This window comes from Zootoca vivipara, chromosome Z1 (genome assembly GCF_965207765.1).
Source record: "Zootoca vivipara chromosome Z1, rZooViv2.hap1.1, whole genome shotgun sequence".
NCBI lineage: Eukaryota > Metazoa > Chordata > Lepidosauria > Squamata > Lacertidae > Zootoca > Zootoca vivipara.
Genome location: NC_142583.1, coordinates 45,997,547 through 46,019,960, shown reverse-complemented (window position 1 = coordinate 46,019,960; position 22,414 = coordinate 45,997,547). Strand labels below are relative to the sequence as shown.

At 41.9% G+C, this 22,414-nt stretch overlaps 1 long non-coding RNA gene across 1 annotated transcript; it reads left to right on the top strand.

Annotated features, from left to right (window-relative positions):
* Window positions 1-2,014: 2,014 nt before the first annotated feature.
* Window positions 2,015-7,520, top strand: LOC148687362 (uncharacterized). The gene is made up of 2 exons (XR_015947760.1): window positions 2,015-2,205; window positions 7,222-7,520. It is a non-coding gene; the product is annotated as an uncharacterized LOC148687362 (long non-coding RNA).
* The last annotated feature ends 14,894 nt before the right edge of the window (window positions 7,521-22,414 follow it).

The window sequence follows — 22,414 nt, the reverse complement described above, 5'->3', positions numbered from 1 at the left end:
GGAATTGTCTTCAGAGTCTATTTTCTCCAGCGTTGGAGCTATCAAGTGTCTGCCTTTTCCCAGTGTTTCCTGATTGCACAAGTCTGTAATAGATCTTTAGGGTACAAAGTACCATTCTGACATTTGTCCTGAGTACTGCTTGTATGTTTTTCATCACTCAACAACATCATTCAACAGGGATATCGTCAGCCATTTGTGACTGCAAGGCAGAATAGAGCAGAGCTTTGTTCAGACATATCTGATACTTGTAAGGGCTGGTCTTGTTGAAAAACTGATCATTTTGGCTGAGTTACAAAACTTTTTCAGTGGCGTGTAAACCTTGCAGAAGCAATAATTGATTTTTTATTTTATTTTTTTGAACTGTTTTCACTAGCCATTTCAAGTGGAGCAATGGACTTGTCATCTTTTGGCCCATCACCCAAACTACAAACTGCAGCTACAAAAACAACATGAATAAGAAGCACTCAAACTCAATTCAGCTCTTCAGCGGATCAATATGATTAAAGAGATTAGGATGGTACTGGAGCGTCAGAGCTCCATTAATGTCAGACCACCAGGTTGGACATTCAGGCACTGCTAATAGATAACACATATGCTGAGTTGTATGAACTTGTCAAATTTGGCATTAGCCATCTTTGCACAGAATACTGAACTATCATGTGTTGCTAAAGTTCAAGCCATAGGTGAGAAAGCAAGCTTGAATGTATAACTAACCATGGTTTGTTGAAAAACAGGATACCACATGTAAAAGCAAAGCTAAACTTTGTTGAAGACTTACAGAAGTTACTTTTGAAAATGTCTCATAGATAGAATCAGTTTGTTGAAATGAATTTGTAAAAAGATTTTGCATTGGGAATGACTAGTTTGAATGCAGAGCCTAAATTTGGGATAGGAAAGCCTTTACTTTGTACTATCATCATGAGTTCCAAACTGTATTGTCCATTGATAATTAGCTATCAAATTGTAACATATGTTTTAAGAGGATGGGAGTAGAAATTTTTTGTAAGCCTGGTCTACTTTCAACCTTGGGAGAGAAAACTATCTGGACCTATTGCTGCCTGAGTATGCTGATTTCTCTTTGGGGTCAGGGAGTGCGTTTCTTGGTAGGAGCACGATTATGGATAATATTGGATAGGAGTGGATGATGAAGTACTAAGGCAAGGCAATTATTCAAACTGCACAGATACACTTGACCTAATTAAAAAGCAAATGACCTTTTTTGTTGAAATATTACAGAAAAAGTTGGGCAGGCACCTTACAGCAGGTGACATTTAGCAATCATCACATCGTTGTGTATCTAGTTTTTCTGATGTTCAATCCACATTGACCTTGGGGGACAAGGTGGGTGAAAGGCTAAATAAGTAAGTGCATATCTTTAAGAATATGAAATCAAGACTTGCAAGGTTACAGTTCTATGCATATATATGTATATATTAGGAAGTCTCACCAAGTGCATCTAGATTTACAGCCCTAGACTGTTGTCCTATACTTGCTTACTTGGGAGTAAGTGCAATTGAAGTCAGAATTTCTTCCTTTTGAGCAAACATGCATAGAATTGACCTATAAAAACTATTTTAAGGCTCCATTCCTATACCTGAGAGCAAGTCTCCTTGAACTCAATGGGACTGCGCTCAATCTTTTACCCTACTGCATTCCACGCTTTATTTGATGGTTTAAAATAAAGTTTCTTTTCTAAAGAGCAAATTCTGCTTTGACTACTGCTGAACTCTGAGGTTAAGAGGCAAATCAATCTCAGGTAAAAGTTCAGCCCATTGAAATAAACCACTGGATTTTCCTTCTCCACTAATAATAAAAGTGCAACTTTCTGTTGACATAGGACTACGGGTATTACTGTCATTTAATTTTCTCTCCCCCTCGCCCTCAATTTAAAATAAGGTTCTGGCAACCCTGGTTCATTCTGTATGTCACACTGTCTGCTTCTCTTCCACTTTCTGATTATTTTGACCTCCAGATAATAAAGAAGCCCTTTCAATTGCTTCTGTTTCAGAACTGTCATCAGGCGGTAGGTGTGCTTCCTGCCAAATGAGTGAGCAAGGTGAAATCACAGAGCTGCAGCTCTGAAAAATGGCATGTTTGGCTTTCACAGGAGTGGAAGGCTGCCTGTAACCTTTCTTTCAAAAATCCCTCTGTCACCATGCGATCCCACCAGCCCTGGGCTCATTCCAGCTTGTTCACAAATCAAAGGTAACTGACAGAAGCCAATGGGGGGTCACGTAAATCACCTGCTAACGGGAAGAGGGAGGAACGGGGAGAGAGGATGTGTTGTACATCCCAGCAGATAGTGATCCTGGAGAACCCCACAGGTGTGCAGACGGAAGGTCAGAGAAAAGCTTTGGTTGCTCCTTATGAGCAAAGCATATTTTGCAAATTACTTAAATGTGATTCACACCATACTTTAGACTTCAATCTTTAATCAACTCCATTCTCTTTTGTTCTAGGAGTGTAACAATTCCCGACTGCATTAGGATGGGCCAGTTATTCATAAACTCAACCAGCAATGAAATATTTGGTCAATGAAATACTGCAATGAAATACTGTCCAGCATTGGCCAAGTAGTCAAAGCACCAATAGAGTACATTTGTAGCAAGTCCACGTACCACTTAGGGGACAGGCGGTGTTGCAGCCTGGCACTGCCGCCATACTTCAATTCTGGTGCTGGCACTGAACATTGGACCTAACAACTTGTGTCAATGGCCAGGGCATTGGATTCAGGCCTGGCTGAAAATTGCCCAGTCATGGGTGAGCCTGGCTCTCCTTGGAAGCAGGCCCAATGGAGCATTCAGGTTTCCCTTGGGTCCACTCCTTGGGCTTAAAAGTCGGACAGCCCTGGGCCCATAGCTGCCAAGTTTTCCCTTTTCTCGCGAGGAAGCCTATTCAGCATAAGGGAAAATCCCTTTTAAAAAAAGGGATAACTTGGCAGCTATGCCTGGGCCCTGCCTATGTTTTCAGCTGTAATTATGCTTGCTTGGCCTTGCTGTGGACTTCTTTGGTCACCATATTCGGGGATGGGCAGAAATTGATCCACCCAGCAAATTTGTTCCAGTCCTGTTGTTTTTGTATACCTCAGAACAGTCATCACAACTTTGGTAGTTTAGGCATTGGGTAAGCCTTAGTCTTGGCTGGAGGGGAGGTTGTGGCTCTGCCTGTCCCTCTGAGAAAAGGATATCCCACTAAAGGATATGTAAGGAGTTGCTTTTGTCCTAGATGGGGGTTAGGGCCACAGCACTCATCAAGACAGCCATCCCGTGGGGTACTCCCACTTGATATAAGTCACAGGACTCCCCCCCCCCCGCTGTTGGATTGACCTTGGGTATACTTCCGGCAGGTGGGCTTGAAGTCAATGGCTGTATCCAGTGCCTATGCCAAACCTCTAACATCTGCAATCAATAAATTTGTGGCCTTATTTGATCCAAAAAGCACTGTGTTCTGCCTGGTTTATTGCTGTGGAAAATGGGGTGGTGCAGTGCCTTGACATGCAATGAGCCGGACTTAAACTGATTACAAAAATCCAAGTTACCTGTGAAACATTTGCAGCTGGAATAAAACAAAATTTGTCTTCAAAATTCTCTTCTGTGGATTTTGATGCTGAATATTCTCAAAGTATTTCTCTCTGGAGGGAAATCACCTGGGAACACCATGTACTTTAATTAAAGTTTCATGGTGTAAATTATTCAGTGATAACAGCAGCAAATGTTGGAATAGTTTCCTAATATTCATAGAGTTTCATTGCTGTCTGTGTTTCAGCCAAATGATGTTTGGTTTTGATATCTGATATGTAATTTGCAATGTTTGATCATTGACCTGCAATGGTAATAAACATCTGGCAGTGCTGACAGCTGACATGGAATTGCATAGCATTGTGTCCCCCCCCCCCATTTTTTAACCACCATGGAACATCTTCCATATCAGCATCTGCCAAGAAACTTCTACAAGAGAGACCCTGTACATTACAGATAATATTGGGGGGGCATGTTCTTAGGTAAACCCTCACTTCACAAGGCAGAACATTGGACCTTACCATCACCTACTTTGACCTGAGAGTGTTCCCTCTCACATATCCCTGTGGCTGTTTGTGAATTGTAGATAGACAAAGATCAGTCATGATGGAACAATATATCCTTCAGCTGTCCTTCTCAATGAAGGAGACCCATTAAGTCTACAAATTACACAGGATAAATCAGTTATAACCCAGAAGGCTGTTTGCACTTTGGCATGCAGTAGAGTCATTTTGTCTTATTTCTGATGCTCAAGCGAGGTGCCATGGCTTACGCACACACAAGAGGTTTGGGGCCACAACAAGGATTGTAGTACTGCAGTTTTGAAAAGAAATAAAACCAGAGTGGGAGGAACTCCAAAAGAACCCAATGAGGACTGACCAAGGAGCTGATTGGCTGTAGGGAGGGAAAATGGAAAATATGGCAGATAAGGAAATGGAATCAAGTCTTCTGTAGGGTCAGGCTGACCAACTGCAGCAATGGACAGGAACACACGGCACTGACATTTTGTTGCAGACCCCATTGTTTTTGTACTATACAGTATGTGAGCATTGGCATGTATTTTTTATGCCAACAGCATTTGAGAACTACCCCATATTCCCATTTTTCAGGTGCAGAAATCAATCAGAGAGGGAGAGAAAGGGACTTACCCATAGCTAAAGTATATCTTGGATTTTGACCTTTGGTGTTTTTGGTTCTACCCCAACTGTATGGACTGCCTCCCAGTGTCATCAATGAGCTCACTGTCTCCCACTGTCCCTGCTTCTTGTTTATACATGATCCATCAAAGATTTGCCTTGCCAGCAGTGTCTTTCTTTTTGGTCAGCCTAGCTTCCCCTGCATTTCCTGTCTTGAAAGAATTTTGGCAGGTTTACGCATGACACTACATTGCCCTGGAAAGTGGAAAGTCTGTAATTAGACACTGTGTAATCAGCTGCCTCCCACTGGCAACCAGTCTGCCTTAAATCTGCCATCACAATTAATCAAGAAATCCCCTCCGGGGAAGTCACTGCCTCCACAAACCACTAACCTGTCAATTATGGGATTTACGTTAACACTTGCTACTACCAGCTCTATGAAAATAACATCCTGTGACATATAAGTGGCCAGAAGAATACCATCCTTATAAGGAGCATGCTTCATGTCAGTGCCTGAGAGGTAAAAACTGAATCCTTATTCCTCTGTCACGTTAGCAGCAAAACTCCCACTGACCCTTGGCGGGAATGACACCATTGTTATTTGCAAATGTAGGTATTCATTCAAATTATTAATAGTGTGACTGACAGATATAAACATTGCAGCAACTGGTTTATTTTATTTCTAATACCTAACAGTCAAATTCATAACCCAGTTGAGATGAAGGGTTTACTTCTATTCAAGGCAACTGGAAAAAGCTAGATTCTTAGTGCTGGGCTGTTAATTCAGTTGTACCGTGTTTCTCATATTATAAGACACGTCTTATATTTATTTTTTCCTCAAAAAAACACACTATGGCTTATTTTCAAGGGATGTCTTATTTTTTTCCTCCTCCTCCTGCCGCGGCCAGCATTGCTGCTGCTCCTATCACTATGTCTTATTTTTGGGGTATGGCTTATATTCCTTGAATGCTTAAAAATCCTGCTATGGCTTATTTTATGGGGATGCCTTAAAATATGAGAAACAGGGTACACTAGCAGCAAGAGAAAATGCAGAATAATAACCAGTCACCTACCTAACAGGATCCTGAATCCTTAAAATGATTTGGTATCAGATTGAGGTAACTAAGTCTAAGCCTGCTTTGGTGGAAGAGACCCCCCAATAGTCACCTGTTGCAGGATGGGAAGACTACCAATTTTTTAAAATTACAGAATTCACTCTCCGCCGTCTTTAAGATAAGATTTCAGTTTATTGGTAATCTTATTGTTACTGGGGCGGGGGGGAGTGCAAATGCTACAGTTAATGATTGTATACAAGAAGAAAATCAGCAACAATTTAACAAGAAATTAGGATCATGTGGCATTCCCACAATGAGTGGAAAATGAAGGAAATTTGGGTTGTCGAAGCTAAGTCATAAAGCAGGGGTATGACTAATACAATTTAAAAGGCTGAAATGTTTTTGGGAAACCTGCATTGTGCTTGAAGATCAAATAAACTATTCCGTCATCAAAGCAGCTTTGATTAAGATACAACCAGCAGATAGTTTGTTTAGTTTCAAAACTTGATACACAAGAAAGAAAATTTTACTTCATGGATGCAATTCTGTAACTCCTAAGACAATTTCCTGAAATGAGCATTCAGGATTTTGCTGAAGATCTCCACTGGAATTTTAATGAAGTTAATGGGTTGGATCAAACGCATCTTTTGCTCATGAGAAGACTTTTTATATATCTCTTGCTTGAGGAAATCCTAACCCTTTTACAGAGCTGCATGAAATCTTTCTCGCACATGTTTTTGGAGCATGTCACCACCAATCATTTTCCTCTTGCTCGTGTTTCTTTGGATCCAAAACATTGTCTTTCTAACATGGAAGACGTTGAACTCAAACAGGTCATCTTCTGTCTGCAATCCTGTGTACTTATTTCCATTTATGGATTGCTTCCCATTAAATATCTCAAAGCAATATTGAAACTTTATAATGTCAGGAAGACATTCCATAGTTGACAGTTCGCCCTCAACAAAAGCATACCCAGCCCTTTCTTTTAATCTCTGGTTTTAAGGCTGTCAGTTTCTTAACTGCCAAAACAACACAGGTTAAAATAAAAATAAAAAAATAAACAGAAGGATGAATTAAATATATTATTTTCTGCCAAAAACTAGTAGTGTCAGAACATCAAGTTGTCTCTGGAAAGATAATATTTTGGGCGTCTGTTTCACGCACGTCCTGCTCTACAAGCTAGGCCCCAAGGCAGGCAGAGTCCCAACTTGGCAGGAAGGGGAGTAGCTGTCCAGGTTCAGTGTGGGAATATTTTGTGCTTGTATGTTAGGAGTGGAGGGTGAGTAGAGGGTTGCAAAGAACACTTCTGCAGCTCCTCTGATTAACTTGTGTAATATTTTAAAAAAACAAAAACACCACTGACTAGAGATGAACGAATTGTTCAGTTTCAGTTTTGCTCAGTTTCTTATTTTTCACTCTTCAGTTTCGAGGTTCGCAGAGATACCATTGAACCCCAGCTGGTGAGGCTTGCTGACCTTCCGGATAAGTCTAAACTCAATTTCCTCCTCTTAGGCAAAGACCACAAGACGACCTGGATGGTCGCCAGATTCCGCGCACAGATCTGCAGGCGCAGACCACCCCTGAAACAAATTAGTTCGCTAGGAAAACAGTCAAAGCCAGCCTCCAGGGTGTCAGGGCCAATTTGTAGCCCAAATTTTTAGGTCTTTATGTGTATATGCACTTATCTTAGATTTTAATCTTTAAACTGTTGTTGTACACTGCCTTACATGTGTATTTTATTCTTGTGAAAGCTGTCCCAGTTGTGCTTTTCGAGCTGGTCTTTGACCATAATAAATTATGATGATGATGAATCTTCAGTTTACCCCATATTTCTCTCTATACATATCTTTTCGTACACACACACACACGAAAATATCACAATGTATGCATTTTTGCAGGCAATTGGCCACAATAAAATGCATTTTTGAATGTCATTGTCACTAACAGACATGCTTTTGTGATGGAGAACTGCACTGCAAAAGTTGGGAAAGTGTGGATTCAATAGGTTCTAATTAAAACGAACTTGAATGTCTTGTGTTCACCACTGGCTTTTGTTGCTTCTTTGTAATTATTGGTATGTTTTACATATATTTGATTTTTCTATGTTTTTAGTTATTTTTGTTCTTATCTGTAAGCCGCCTTAAAAAATATGATCAGAGAGGCTTCATGGCTATTAGTCTCAGTGTGTCTGACTTAAAGTTTTAATTTGTGATATAGACTTGAGGAATTATGACTGAAAGCTACCTGGTTAATGCCATTACTACAGATATTTGAAGTTTGGGTTCCTCACTCCCAAAAGCAGCAATCAAGCTAAGTCACAGCAGACACTAACATAAAATTATTTCATGCACCTCTCTATCTCTACTATGGATGGGTGAATCTGTCAATTTTGGGTTTTCTCCATTTAGCATTTTTTTCCAGTTATAAGTTCAGGTCTCCACATTTCTACATTGGTTAGCAATTTTTTTAAAGAAGCCCTTTTGGAAACCCACCACCATTTTAGTGTGAAATGCACATGTTTGTATGCAATTTTGTCAACTAGCACTAATTTTTGCAAAGCAGTTTTCTCTAATAGAACACATCTTTGTATATTCATTTCACTAATGCATACAGTACATTAATATGCACACTTTATCCCGGCATATGTACTTTTGCACATATCACTTGGCTGGAAAACAGCATGGCAAATTTCAGAGAAGTGCAAATTTCAAAGAATGGCTGCATTTTGGTTCTTAGATTGCTTTGGAAAGTGTGAATTGGGTTGATTCACCTTTCAGTGCAAACGAAATAAAATTCCTCCCTCATCACTAATCTCTCTACATCCCATGTGACTGAAACATCTTCTCTTTGAAAGCTGCACATTATAAATGCTTAGCCTACTTTAGAAAAGAAGAGACCTGTGGAAGAACTGTCTTTCATTAGATTCATGGATACTTATATCTATCCTGTAAGGTACTTCAAATGTTCCTATGTTATATATTTGTTTCGGTGGATATGCACATCTTGCCATGAATGGGAGAAAAATAAGCTACTTTTGCTTTTTACTGCCTCTAAAAAGGATCAGTCTGTCCTCCAGGTTAATTTGTTAAAATAGCTGCTAACTTCTAAAAAATCCTCTGGGAAAAGCTAAAAGATAGGACTTTTGTGCCATCTAGTGGAACAATGAACTAATGAATCACATTCTGAGCATTCATGACTATAACTACAGTGAAATAAATAACATACAGTGTGTTTTGTTCTTAAGTAGTCAATGCTATTTCCCCCTAACAAAGAAAAATCTATATAATAAACACTATAACAATTTGGGTATACCATACTTTTCCGTGTATAAGACTAGGTTTTTTTTAATTTAAAAATCATGCTAAAAAGTAGGGGTTGTCTTATACACGGGTAGCATAGGGTGGGCGTTTGATTGGTTGCTGCTGTGGCTGGCAGCGGCAATTGGGCATGTTATTGGTTGCTGCATCAAGGGCTGGTGTTGATTGGCTGGTGCTGCTGCAATTGGGCGGGCGATTGGCAGCTTCTGCCAGCAAGGGGTGGATTTTTCGCTGTGTGTGTATGAGCGATTTCCTGCAATCCCCCCTAAAAAAAGCTCAACAACTCTGGGCAATCCTTCCCCCCAAAAGCTCAATAATTCTGAGCCATCTCCTCCCCCATTTCCTTAAATTTTAGTCCTGTAAAATAGGGGGTGTCTTATACATGGGGGCGTGTTATACACGGAAAAGTATGGCAGTTGTCTCAATTGGATTGGTCTTCAGAAAAACTGAAATGCAAAAACCCAACAATCTTTATCAGATTCATAGAAAAGGGTTGTGGGGTTTTTCAGGAAGTTACATTATTAAAGTAGTCAAAGTACCAAATCACCAGAACTCTGGTGTTAACTTTGATTTAATTTATTACTATTATTTCTGCAGGAAAAAGAAACAAAGACCTTGATGTGCCCCCCTTTTATTATTGTTTATCATGTAAATTCAAGAACAGCATAACTGCAGTTACTTGTCCAGTAGTACATTCTTATTAAGTTTCATATGCAGTACACGGTACACAAGCAATACGTTTATTTATGTATTACCGGTTCAAGTATCCACAGAGATTCTTGTGTTGAGGGTGGAATAAAAGTATATTTTGTCATGTTTATAAAGGGAAAGAAAGGAACCCAAGTCACACCAAAAGTGTCTATCCTTCAAGTGCCTTTAATTACCTTTCTGTGGTGAGTAAGGTGTTCCCATACAGCCACATTCCAAATATTATTTAACCAGATTTCAGTGGGGATTTCTATAGATTATTTCCAATATGGGCTATTGTTAATTAGGCAGCTGATAACAGGGGGGGAAATACTGTAGCATCAAACAATGTAGCATCATGTTGAAATAACTCACTGAAATGAACCGACTTGGCTTGATTTGAACCAAAGTTCAGCAGAGTTTCACCCTAGAACAGGCATCCCCAAACTTCGGCCCTCCAGATGTTTTGGACTACAATTCCCATCTTCCCCGACCACTGGTCCTGCTAGCTAGGGATCATGGGAGTTGTAGGCCAAAACATCTACAGGGCCGCAGTTTGGGGATGCCTGCCCTAGAACCTGTTTTTAACCCTGTCATGCTTTGTTTGAGCCCTGCAAGCGAAATTGAAATGATTAGGGGATGACAAGACAAGGCAGCTCCCAGTTTGCCCTGCTGACTCATTTAAGGAAGGCATGTGAGCCAAGGACCAGAATCAATTAAGGGTTTCAGAAGGCCGGCAGGGCTGCACTGGCCCCAGCCCTTGCAAGAACTGTAAGCCATCTTTAAAGCACCCTAAACTATTTTTTCAGTCCCATGTTCCTGCAGGAGGGGCTGCAGAGGAGTCACCCTCAGCCTCTGAGGATGATGGGAGAGCCACATGTACACTGCTTAGAGATTTTTATGATCACATGGGAACCATCTTGATCTGAGTCCTGCTCAATCCAGCCAAAGATCCTGAGACAAGAGGCAGTCCTGTGACCAGTGACATAAGCATGCTGAGAACAGTTCCTTGGAACATGCACGGAGTTCCTTTCCCTAACCAATCACCTTACAAGCCTCGTACATCTGAGGCCAGGAGAAAGTGCTACCACATCAAAGGGCATGACTTCCAGATGGGCTGGAGCTTCAGAAAATACCACATTGTGTTGGTTTGCTGACTTTCTGTACTACTGTGGCACCCCCTCTGTACAAAGAGCATGATAACCTGCTGAACTAGAATTCTTCATGTAGCTGCTTCCCCAGCAATCTGAGACTGTGCCTGCATGAAGCTAACTCCTGCTCTCTCTTCATGCCTCTCCTGGTTCTTGTCGCAGGAAGATGGGAAGACACCCTGGTTTCTTCACCATCCAGATTCCTCTTTGCCTCTTGGCCTTCCTCATCTCCTGCTTCTGTTTCTGATTCTGGACTGCTCTCTGCCACAGACTCTCCCTGCTATCTAAACCCTGTTACCTCTTCAGCTTCTGACACCTTCTCCTCCCAGTCTTCTCTCTCTTTTCCCTCTGACCACTCATTCCTGTCCCACCACTCCCTAGGCTCTGAGCTTTCTTTTCTTGGGGGTTCCCCAGCCACTTCCTCCCACCATGCCTCTGATTTCAACCAGTCCTTGACACTATGCAAAAAAAAGGAGGCTAATGAATAATAAAATTAACTAGAGCCTGTTACTGGAGGTTTACTTTCCAGTGTTTGGCATTTCTACACAATTATCCATTGCCATAGCTTTTTAGTTCTCTCAAAAAGAAGGATGTGTCTTCCACTAGGTGGCACTTGTGTGGCACTTTTGGAGAGTTAGCACTGCATGCTGGCACTTTTTGTTCATCCTGCCATTCAGGCTTTTACTAATGTGTTTCCCCAATGTCATTCCAATGAACAGCAGCTGGAAAGGGTGTGACAAATGTGATTGTAATACAGGAGTACAGTACTGTCAACATCCTAGATCACTTGCCTGACAATATGGAAGAAGAAACTTCACACAAATAAGCCACACCACAATCAACTAAACACAACCAAACAAGCTTGGGAACCCCTAACCTCTTGCAACATCAATAAAAATGAGTAAATGCAAAGGACCTACTCATGTGATGCTGACACAACACCCCCTACACTAAGAATAGGCAATAGAATAAACAAACAATATCCCAATTTCTTTTCCCCAACTGCAATATGTCTAAGCCAAAAATATCTCTGGTGAGACATTTGGCATTTCTACACAGTAAACAAACTGTGAAAAAGACTATAAATTGAAAGCGGAGACAATAGATGTACCATTCCCTGTTTATCTGTTTGCTCTGTAACACAAAACCACCCAATAAAAAGTAATAATAATTTTAATAATTTTAAAAATATTGAAAAAGAAACACCATTGAATTAATCCTTTTTTTCTTGCACTGGCAAGTGTAGGAGATATAATTCATATACTTTTATTTTATTCTGTATTTATTTCATTTATATCCTCTGCCCTTCTTCCTGAGCAGCAAACAAGCAAACATTTTAAAAAGTAAAACAAAGCAAAAGCATTTTTTAAAAAACACACTTAGAAGTCTAAAAAACCCAACTTCAGTTATAAACATCATTTCATTCAGTGATCTTTGGATTGGCAAGATGAGCCATCAAATGCCTGGGCAAACAGGAATGTTTCCAAACCTCTCCTGAAAGTTAATAATGATGCGGACAGGTGCACCTCATCTAGGGATGGCAATCCACAACCAGGGAACCACCACGGAAAAGGCCCTGTCATGGGGCAGCCCTTGGTGTCAGCACCACCAACCAGGCTTCAGCTGTTGATCATCACATTTAAGATGTAATCACTGGCAGTTTTTGCTTGAATGATGTGCAAGATGCAGTCAAGAATCATGACAGAATTGGGTAGTGGTGGCACCACATGAATTTTAGGGTGCTGCATGCAAGTATCATTTGACCCACTAGTTGTTCATGGTTTTCAGAAGTTCTGGACCAATGTTGAGAAACAACGTCTTTAGCTGAACACTTTGAAGCCAAAATCTGGGACGCCATCTTCCCGCATGCCATATTCCAGTTTTATATCATGAGAGCACAGAGACCATTTTCACACTGTGGTTCCCCACAAAAACAACAACAACAACAAAAACTTTTGGGGGCATGGCATTCAAAAATGGGCATTTGGGGGCACCATGAAAGAATACGACCCCCCCCCCAGTGCATTTTTCACTGCAAAATCACAGCAACCAAATGGCCACCATTCTCTTGCAGGTAAAAAAAAAAGAGATGTCCCAGTTTTTCCAGGACAGCTGCGGGGTATAAATAAATTATTATTATTATTATTATTATTATTATTATTATTATTATTATTATTACCTGCCTTTACAGTTGCATAGCAGTGCCATAATACTAGTACAGGCATCCCCAAACTTCGGCCCTCCAGAAGTTTTGGACTACAATCCCCATCATCCCTGACCACTGGTCCTCTTAGCTAGGGATCATGGGAGTTGTAGGCCAAAACATCTGGAGGACCGCAGTTTGGGGATGCCTGTACTAGGATGATGAGAGGTGGTATTCGTTATACTGCTTAGGATGGTGCTCTTCTAAATAAAAGGAGGTTCAGTTGAAGAAAGAGTGTTTTGTGTGTGTGTGTTCATTTCTCCAAAAAGAGACAATCTACCTTCCTGGTCACTCAGCATTTGTTCCAACCATTCTCCTTCTTTCTAGCTTACAATGTGGGCCTCTCAACTCTGAAGCTTGTGCCAAGGGGAAGTGGGATACCAATGGTTCTTAGTCACTGGACTTGAATACTCCTCTCCTCTGCCATCCTGCCTCTGTGACCACAGAGCCAAAGGCAGAATCAGCCATAAAGGAAAATGCACTGGCACGAATATCCCTCCCCCGCTTTGCTGGACAACAATGAGCCAGAATAATTAAGTTTCTTGTGGATTTCACCCTAAGCCATAACTTGGCTCAGGATCATTCAAAGTTGGTTTTCAACCCAGAATTAAATTTCAGGACTCTAATGAAATTCCAGCTAAAGTGAGTTTCACTTGGTCTCACATGTGGCTCCAAGTAACTCCTGCAGTTCTAATTATGAAAGGAAGGGAGAGCTATGGGCTGTATCATAACTATTCACTAGCTAAATTTTTAAAAGCAGTAGATGCATTATTTAAAAATGAGCTTACAGTATACAGTCCCTTCTTTTATATGAACATTAAAATCCTTGCCAATGTTTATGTAATGCTCCAAGGCCATTTCTTCCAGAGAGTATAAGCAAACATATGGAACAGCTGCACACCCCATGTGTTTATTTATTGTACATGCAGAAGGTTAAGAACTGCCAATTAATTTTTGTCTTGAAACTTTGCATAGACTAATTTCCTTGGGATTAAAGCCATAATTCAGCCAGGGATGAAGATGTTTGGCTGAGTTGTAACAGTTGAGAAACCCAACTGATATCTCTAATTTGTTTATTTTAAAGTACTCACACTGATTTGAATCAGGATAGTCTAGTGCAGATGTGGGGAACCTTTCACCCTCCAGATGTTGCTGAACATCAGCCTCAGTAAGCACCAAGATCATTTAAGAAGCATAGTGAAAAGCCGGCAGAAGATTAATTTTGGGACTCTAGCAGGAAGAAAGAACAAAGAGGCTTGACCACAAGGCTCAGCCTACTTTCCTTGGCCTTAACTCCACCCCCCCCCTTGGCCAGGTGGCGGCTCATAGGCCAACCCGAGCAGGTGGGTGGCACCCGTTCCAGGTAAGCCTCGCACGATGTCGCAAACCCCGCCTACCTGAGGGGAAGGGTTAAGGCGGAAATTGGTGCAAGTAGCATTATGCAAGAAGAAAGCGTTTGCAAGAGGAAAAGCATTATGCAAGAGTGTTTTTACCAGTATTATATCAGGTATTTTACATAGCTGGAAGCATTGCAAATGTGAATCCATCCTCAGCCTTCCTCAAATGTACACATCTACTCTAACTCTTTTTGCCCACCTCACCCATTCCTGAACAAACTACATACTTGACTTGATTCTGAAAAATGCAGGGTTGAGCATTGAGGAGAAATGTGAGGCAGAGCGCACAGTCAAGCTTAGCCTCATACATTTTCTGCAACCACATGTGAAGCCTTTAACGTCAAAGATCTATGCAAGTTGACCCTATACATAAGATCCACACAGCTTTTCTTGGTAGACCAATCCTATGCAATCTGGAAAGGTACACAAAAGTGATACTTGTTTCCACATCAGATGTTGTTGGACTTTGGCTCCCATCATCCTTAACCATTGCCCATCATAGCTGGGGCTGATGGGAGCTGGAGTCCAACAACCTCCGAGGGTCACAGATTTCCCATTCCTTCTAGAGTACAGTGCTACATGAACCAGCCTACAGTGTGCATGGAAAGAGTTGTTGCACACCAGTACCAGTTTAGAAGAACGGAATCCATGTTGACCCACTGAATACTGTACTCATCCCCCCCCCCCGGGATATTGGATGTTCTCTGTTCTAGCTAAGGTCTATTAACATAATCAGCAGCCCCTTTACGAATTTCTTTATTTTGTCCTTTTTTGTAAACTAATACTCTTGCTTTGCAGCAGCAAGAAACCAATTTTTGTAGCATAACTACAGAGCAGCAGTACGCCACGCATAATACACAGCAGCTGTTATCATTTTGTATATGAAGCTTTTCCAAGACCTCAGTGCTTATGAAATACAAACTGCACTCCGTTCAATTATTTGCCATGATTTGTATGTGAAAGAGCAGCTTCAACCCCTTGGGGCTTTTGTTTGAGCATCTGCAATGAGTTTTTAATGTTGCCTCTTCCTTGTTTTCTGTAATAGAATGCTTCTGGGTGCTCCCTGTGCTCCCTACTCCAACCCAAAGGAATCAAACACCAAAACATTCACCAGTTACCTGCCAGAAAAGCAATGATTAAAAAAAACTATTCATATGGACATTACTTCACTTTTACTAGCTTGAGAATATATGTAAAATGGGGCGCCCTATATAGGTCTGTGAATAGGATACGATGTGCCCCTTGGCTGGGGATAGCATCAGAACAGCCCCTCCATTAGAGAATGCTTCCAAGATCGCACTCTGGGATGAAACTTCAGTGGGGTGGGGCCATGAACCATGCATGGAAGTACTAGTTCTAAGATCTGCCCAGTTTCTATTTTACAAAAGACGCCAAACTCCTGTATAGGAGCAGCAGTGGTTGCTATGAACAGCAAGCTTCAATTGAGGATGAGTCGAAATTGCCTCCCCAATTCAACAACCCCATTGGCGTTCCCAGATGGCAAAATGGGACGACCATCTCAGTGGTTTATAGCATGGCAGCAGGAAATGTTACAAATAGTTTAGGGGAAGGATTTGAAACACCTTTCTTAAACTGTGTCAAAACCATGTCAGCTACTGTTACAGTGGTGGGTCCTCCTTATTTTCCTGGTTGCCACCACATGTTTTCTCTTCCCAGAATCCCCCTTGAATTATGCAAGCACATGCTGGCATGGGAAACAGTAAAGCCCCCAAAGAGGAAAACATGGGTTTACAGCTCCTCAATGACCTTTTCCAAGTTAGCTTAAGTACCCTGAATTCCTTGAAATATGGACCACCACTGGAATGTGATGAGATCACAGTCCTCTTAGACCTTTATGTGGAACTTCTCCATGTTTACATTGATTTGAAGTACAGTCCATTGTAATTTGGGAGATCTGGAATGGATACTTTGAGTTACTAACATTGAAACTTTTATCCTGCAGGGCCGCTGATAATGTTACCCTACAGCCCATATAAACTGGGGGGCATAGCTCAGTGTTGGAGCATCTGGTTTGCATGCCAAAGGTTCCAGTTTCAATCATCTCTAGGTAGGGCGGGGAGAGATCAGTTTCTGAATTCCCGAAGAGTTGTTGCCAGTCAATATATAGACAATACTAGACAGACCAATGGTCTTACTCAGTATAATGCAGTTTGTTATGATTCTAAATCCAATAGACAACGAAATCCTATGTGGAAGTGAGTGTCACATGCATGTCTTTTTAAATAAGGGAGTGCCTATAGATGGGTGAACTCTTATTTAACCTGAGAATATTCTTAGTTTAGTCTAATTTCCCATCGAGCTAAACCAAGCCTGTTTAATGTACGGGGCTTCAGTGAGAATCATTCAAATAAAAGCCAAGTACTTCAGCTTAACTGGGCTATGGATCAGGCTGTCACATGGTAACAGTTGTACAGCAGTATAAAGCTTGCACTTTCAAAGAAATGGCACTCAAATTATATGAGCTCTGGATTTATTTCATCCTGATTAAGTGTTAAATATACTCTCCTGGCTCCAATTTAAACCTCATTTGATCAAATTGGCTCATTTCCTAGCACTTGATAGGGAAAGCTGTAATACGATTATGTTGATTGGTCTTAAATTAAGATGAATGAAGAATCTTTTAAAAATTATGTAGGGTTTGATAAGGCTAGAAATAGCATCTACCTGGAGCGAAGGCACCTTGCATATTTTCTGCATTTAAAGAAATGTGAAATAGAATGTACTTGATTTCTTTTATTATTAAGAGCTTCTGTTGTTGTTGTTTAGTCGTTTAGTCGTGTCCGACTCTTCATGACCCCATGGACCATAGCACGCCAGGCACTCCTGTCTTCCACTGCCTCCCGCAGTTTGGTCAAACTCATGTTCGTAGCTTCGAGAACACTGTCCAACCATCTTGTCCTCTGTCGTCCCCTTCTCCTAGTGCCCTCCATCTTTCCCAACATCAAGGTCTTTTCCAAAGATTCTTCTCTTCTCATGAGGTGGCCAAAGTATTGGAGCCTCAGCTTCACGATCTGTCCTTTCAGGGAGCATTAGGAGCTTCTATTCCACCCAATTAACTTGAGGCAGTATAGAACATAACAAAAATAAGGGCAACAATAATCAAATATTCATTAAAAACTCTAAAAGCTAAGATCAGAGTGTTGTAAAATGCCAGCCATTTCAAAAGAGGACCTAAGGCAATAAAAGAAGCCATTCCAATTCAAAACAATTCCTAGAAAATTTCACAATTTTCTGAAAACGCCGGGAGGGAGTTAGCCTGAGAAGGGAATCCCACTGAAAGGGTGCCACCACTCATCAGATTCCCCCTTTCTCTACACCATCCAAACAGTAGATAGAGAAGATAGGTGGTCTGTATGGAGGAAGATGCTTCCAGAGATATACTGGAGGCAGGCTACTGAGACCTTCAAATATTAAAACAAGCATTTGGAATTGTTCCTTGAAATGACCTGGGAGCCACTGAGCATCTTTGCCTGCATTTTGAGCCAATGGGAGTTTTCTGGATGGTTTTCAACGGCAGCATGAATTACAACAGTCCAGCTTGGGGGATACTAAAGCCAGGCCATCCATTTTGCAGTTGCAATTTGTGAATTAGCACACACTGCTAAGACACTCTTAGCGTCCCAGGAGCCCACCTGTCAATTGTAGATAACAAGAGGTTGAGGGTGGTGTTTGCTCCATGGGATATTGTTTTTTGAGGGCAAAGTGAGGGCAAAAACACCCTACCAGTATTCCCCCCCCCAACCGCAAAATTAAAAGCTGAAGCCTAGCAGACCTGCATCCCCCATAGTCACAGTCATACATTTCCCATCATTCAGAGAGTCCCTCGATTCTTTCCTGTCAATCTCCTCTGATAGGCTCCCAAGAGTTCTCCTATAAACTGCAATCACACAAGAAAAGCCTGCTAGACCAGGCCAATGGCCATTTAGTTCAACATCCTGTTCTCACAATGCTCCCCCAATGCCTGTGGGGGCCCTCAAGCAAGAACTGAGCACAAGTGCAAATAACAACATGTAGAGGGTGCTTCTACCATCATCCTCCCCCCTCAATCTCCCCTCACCATTGCCATTAGAACATCCAGTGTTTTTGCAAGCCGGCTGCGAATGTCTGTTGCTACAAGCTGGCAACCCAAACTATTTGCATTCCCCGACTGCTAGATTTCCTCACCTCTTACACCTTTGAGCACAGTCTATTAAAAAGCCAGTTTCTATTTTGGTTGAAATGAGACTAAAGTTTAAAATCTTTATAGCTTAACTACAGCTGTTAGCTCTGAAATATAATTAGCGATACTTGGAAGAGATAATTTGGAAGCTGCTCAGGTGGAAGCAATGCAAATGTGTCTAGCTGTCACCTCCAACCCGCAAAGCACATGGAATGGTAGGCAAAAAGGAAGAAAAAGCCACTTTAAAATAAAATATATATACTAGTGTTTAAAATAAACAGAGGGCACTGCTTGCTCAGCCAATTGCTGAGTCTTGCTCGCCCCTGGTTTGGGGAGATATTTTTGTGGGAGTGGAGGGGTACTTTAGGCATCAAATCTAAAGGGTCATATGATAAAGATAGTAGGATGACCTGCCTGACTCCTCACAAAACACCTTTGCACCTATGGCCAAGGTCATTGCTATATAATGCCACAAATGTTCATGAAGTCTCCATGTTATCACTTCAAAATAACATTTCTGGAATTGTACAATGGCAGACTTGTGTGATGGATTTATCTAAAACACAAGGCTGATATTGCAATTCTATGCAGGTCTATTGAGAAGAGTTATTAAGTTCAGTGGGACTTATTCCCCAGGTACATGTGCTTTGGACTGCAACCGTAGACTAGGTTCTTGGCCAACAGTTTCTTTTTGATGTTTCTTGGAGGTCCTCCAGATTGTGTGTGTTTGTTTTTTGGTGGTGTATTCTGCAACGTGTCATTGACGTCGTAATGGTGCCTTACTGGTGGATTCACACTGCACATCATTCCGCTTTGTTAGTTCTGCGATCCTTCCCGAATGATACTGCATTCTTGCCATCTGGAGGAGCACTCCCTGCACTAGCAACAAAAGCAGAACATTTGCGGCATGAAAAGTTAAAGGATTTCTGCAGGAAGCTACAGGATATGTACTGACCGGAAACAGAGCAATATGACTGCCTCAAAACTGTTGCAATCATAAACATTGATTGAAAGTGGGATCCCAGTTAAACACCTGCATATTTTTATTTTTTTAATGATGATGATAATGAGCTTCAGATGAAATAGTTACACTTCCAGCGAATATTCTAAATTTGAAGGATGATGTAGCTAATTCACCATTTCCAACATGCTGGTTCAGTTCATAATACCTAGGATTTAATTCTCACCTCTCCCGCATAATTTTATGGGATCTCAACTGCACTCTTCCAGGAAATGTCATTTATATTTTAAAAATTATTTGGGGAAATGGACAAAGGATTTTTATTTGCAGCAATGTTTCTTTTTGTTTATTGAAACATTCTAGAAATACACCTTGAGGAGGTCAGGTAAACCGCAGTGTCTAAACTTGATTGGTTCTGTTCTGGGGAGGAATCTGGCCAAAGTAGATTATAAAAGTATTAGATTTGCTTATTGTCCACACTGCCAGTGGTATGGAAAACCTCCATGTCATGAATGCAGTTCAGAAAGTGAGCAATTTTGCAGCAGTTACCAGAAACATTGAGGCAATTGCAACCACTTTGGACTTGGCAGTCACAATTGCCAAATCCAAACCATCCCTTAGTCAACCAATATAACTGGAAAGTCCAACTACAGCCGCCTCCCTCACTTGGCCATTTCTGCTTTTGGCTCAAAGGACTGGGCCTGAAACAAACTGTCTATTAAAAATTTAAAAAATTATAATATAATTGAATTCTCATGTTTTCACAGGACTTTGGTATGGACACTGAGAGACTTTTGCTGACATGAGAAACAAGCAAGAATCTCAGTTGGTTATTTGGGTCAAAAGCTGTATAACTGGGAGGGCAGATGTTAGAAAATCATAAAAGAATAATGGCTGGTCTGTGTTTCTCATTTCTCATTTTCTTTTTTTGCAACGCAGTGGTTTATTTCTAAGTCAGAAATGTAGCACCACCAGATTCCTATAGCAGAGAAGAGTAAAACACCCTGCTTAACCATGTCTTCCACCTCTGCATGAGTAATTCACCTAGTCTCTCCCATTTCCAAATTCATTGCAAGCAGAAGTTGGAAAATCTTTCTCACAGGGATGGATCACACTATGGGCCCTTCTTATTGAGACTTCAGCATTATTTGAGCTTTTGATGTCATTGGGATGGTTTCAATAGCATTTTCACCTGCAAAAACTATGGGGTGCTTGAGGCAGCATATTGCTTTGGTTGCAATAATTTTAGCCATTTTGTGCTAAAATCCTTTGACTTTTCATGCCACAACTGCGTATCAGATGGAGCTGATAGACAGCTGCCCTGGACACAGAATGACCTGTGCCTCCATGGACAGCTGTGAGTCCAGAATGACTCCCAGGCTGCGCACCTGGTCCTTCAGGGGCACAGTTACCCCATTCAGGACCAGGGAGTCCTCCACATCTGCTCACCTCCTGTCCCCCACAAACAGTACTTCTGTCTTGTCAGGATTCAACCTCAATCTGTTAGCCGCCATCCATCCTCCAACCGCCTCCAGACACTCACACAGGACCTTCACCGCCTTCACTGGTTCTGATTTGAAAGAGAGGTAGAGCTGGGTATCATCCGCATACTGATGAACACCCAGCCCAAACCCCCTGATGATCTCTCCCAGCGGCTGTATGTAGATGTTAAAGAGCATGGGGGAGAGGACAGAGCCCTGAGGCACCCCACAAGTGAGAGCCCAGGGGTCCGAACACTCATCCCCCACCACAACTTTCTGAACGCGGCCAGGAGGAATGAGCGGAACCACTGTATGACAGTGCCCCCGCTCCCAACCCCTCTAGATGGTCCAGAAGGATGTTATGGTTGATGGTGTCGAAAGCCGCTGAGAGTTCAACAGAACTAGGAAACATCTCTCACCTTTGTCCCTAGCCCGCCGAAGATAATCAACCAGTGCGACCAAGGCAGTTTCAGTCCCATGATGAGGCCTGAATTTCAACTGGAAGGGATCCAAATGGTCCGTTTCTTCCAGGCGTGTCTGGAGTTGTTAAGCAACCACCCACTCAATCACCTTGCCCAAGAATGGAAGATTTGAGACTGGGCGATAGTTGGCCATATTGGCCGCATCTAAAGATGGTTTTTTAAGAAGCGCTTTAATAACCGCTTCTTTCAGCTGGTCTGGGAAGGCTCCCTCACAGAGAGAAGCATTCACCAACCCGCAAAGCCCATCACCCAGCCGTTCCCGGCTAGCTTTTATAACCCAGGATGGGCATGGATCAAGGAGACAGGTGGTTGGTTTCACTCATCCAAGCAGCCTGTCCACATCCTTGGAGGTAACAGATTGAAATTAATCCCACACAACTGGACTGGACAGGACTCTAGCACTCCCCCGCCCCGGCCCTGCTCCCATGGTGGAGTCTACCTCTTCCCGAATCTGAGCGACTTTATCTGCAAAAAAACTTTGCAAAATCGTTGCAGGAGATCATGCAGCCCGAACTGGGCCCCGATGGAGCAGGTTGTTCCACTAAACTGCGAACCACCTGAAAAAGTCTCCTGCTGCTGTTTTCTGCAGATGCAATAGAGGCGGTGAAGAAAGTCTTCTTCGCCGTTGCTACCGCCACTTGGTAGGCTTGGCATTGAGCTCTAACCCGTGTCCAGTCAGCTTCAGAATGAGTTATCTGCCACCGGCGCTCTAGCCGTCTCAGCAATTGTTTCATTGCCCTCAGATCTGTGGAAAACCATGGGGCTGTCCGGGCTCCATACAATCGGAGAGGGCGCTTCAGAGCCAAACAGTCAATAGCCCTGGTTAACTCTACATTCCAGCGGGTC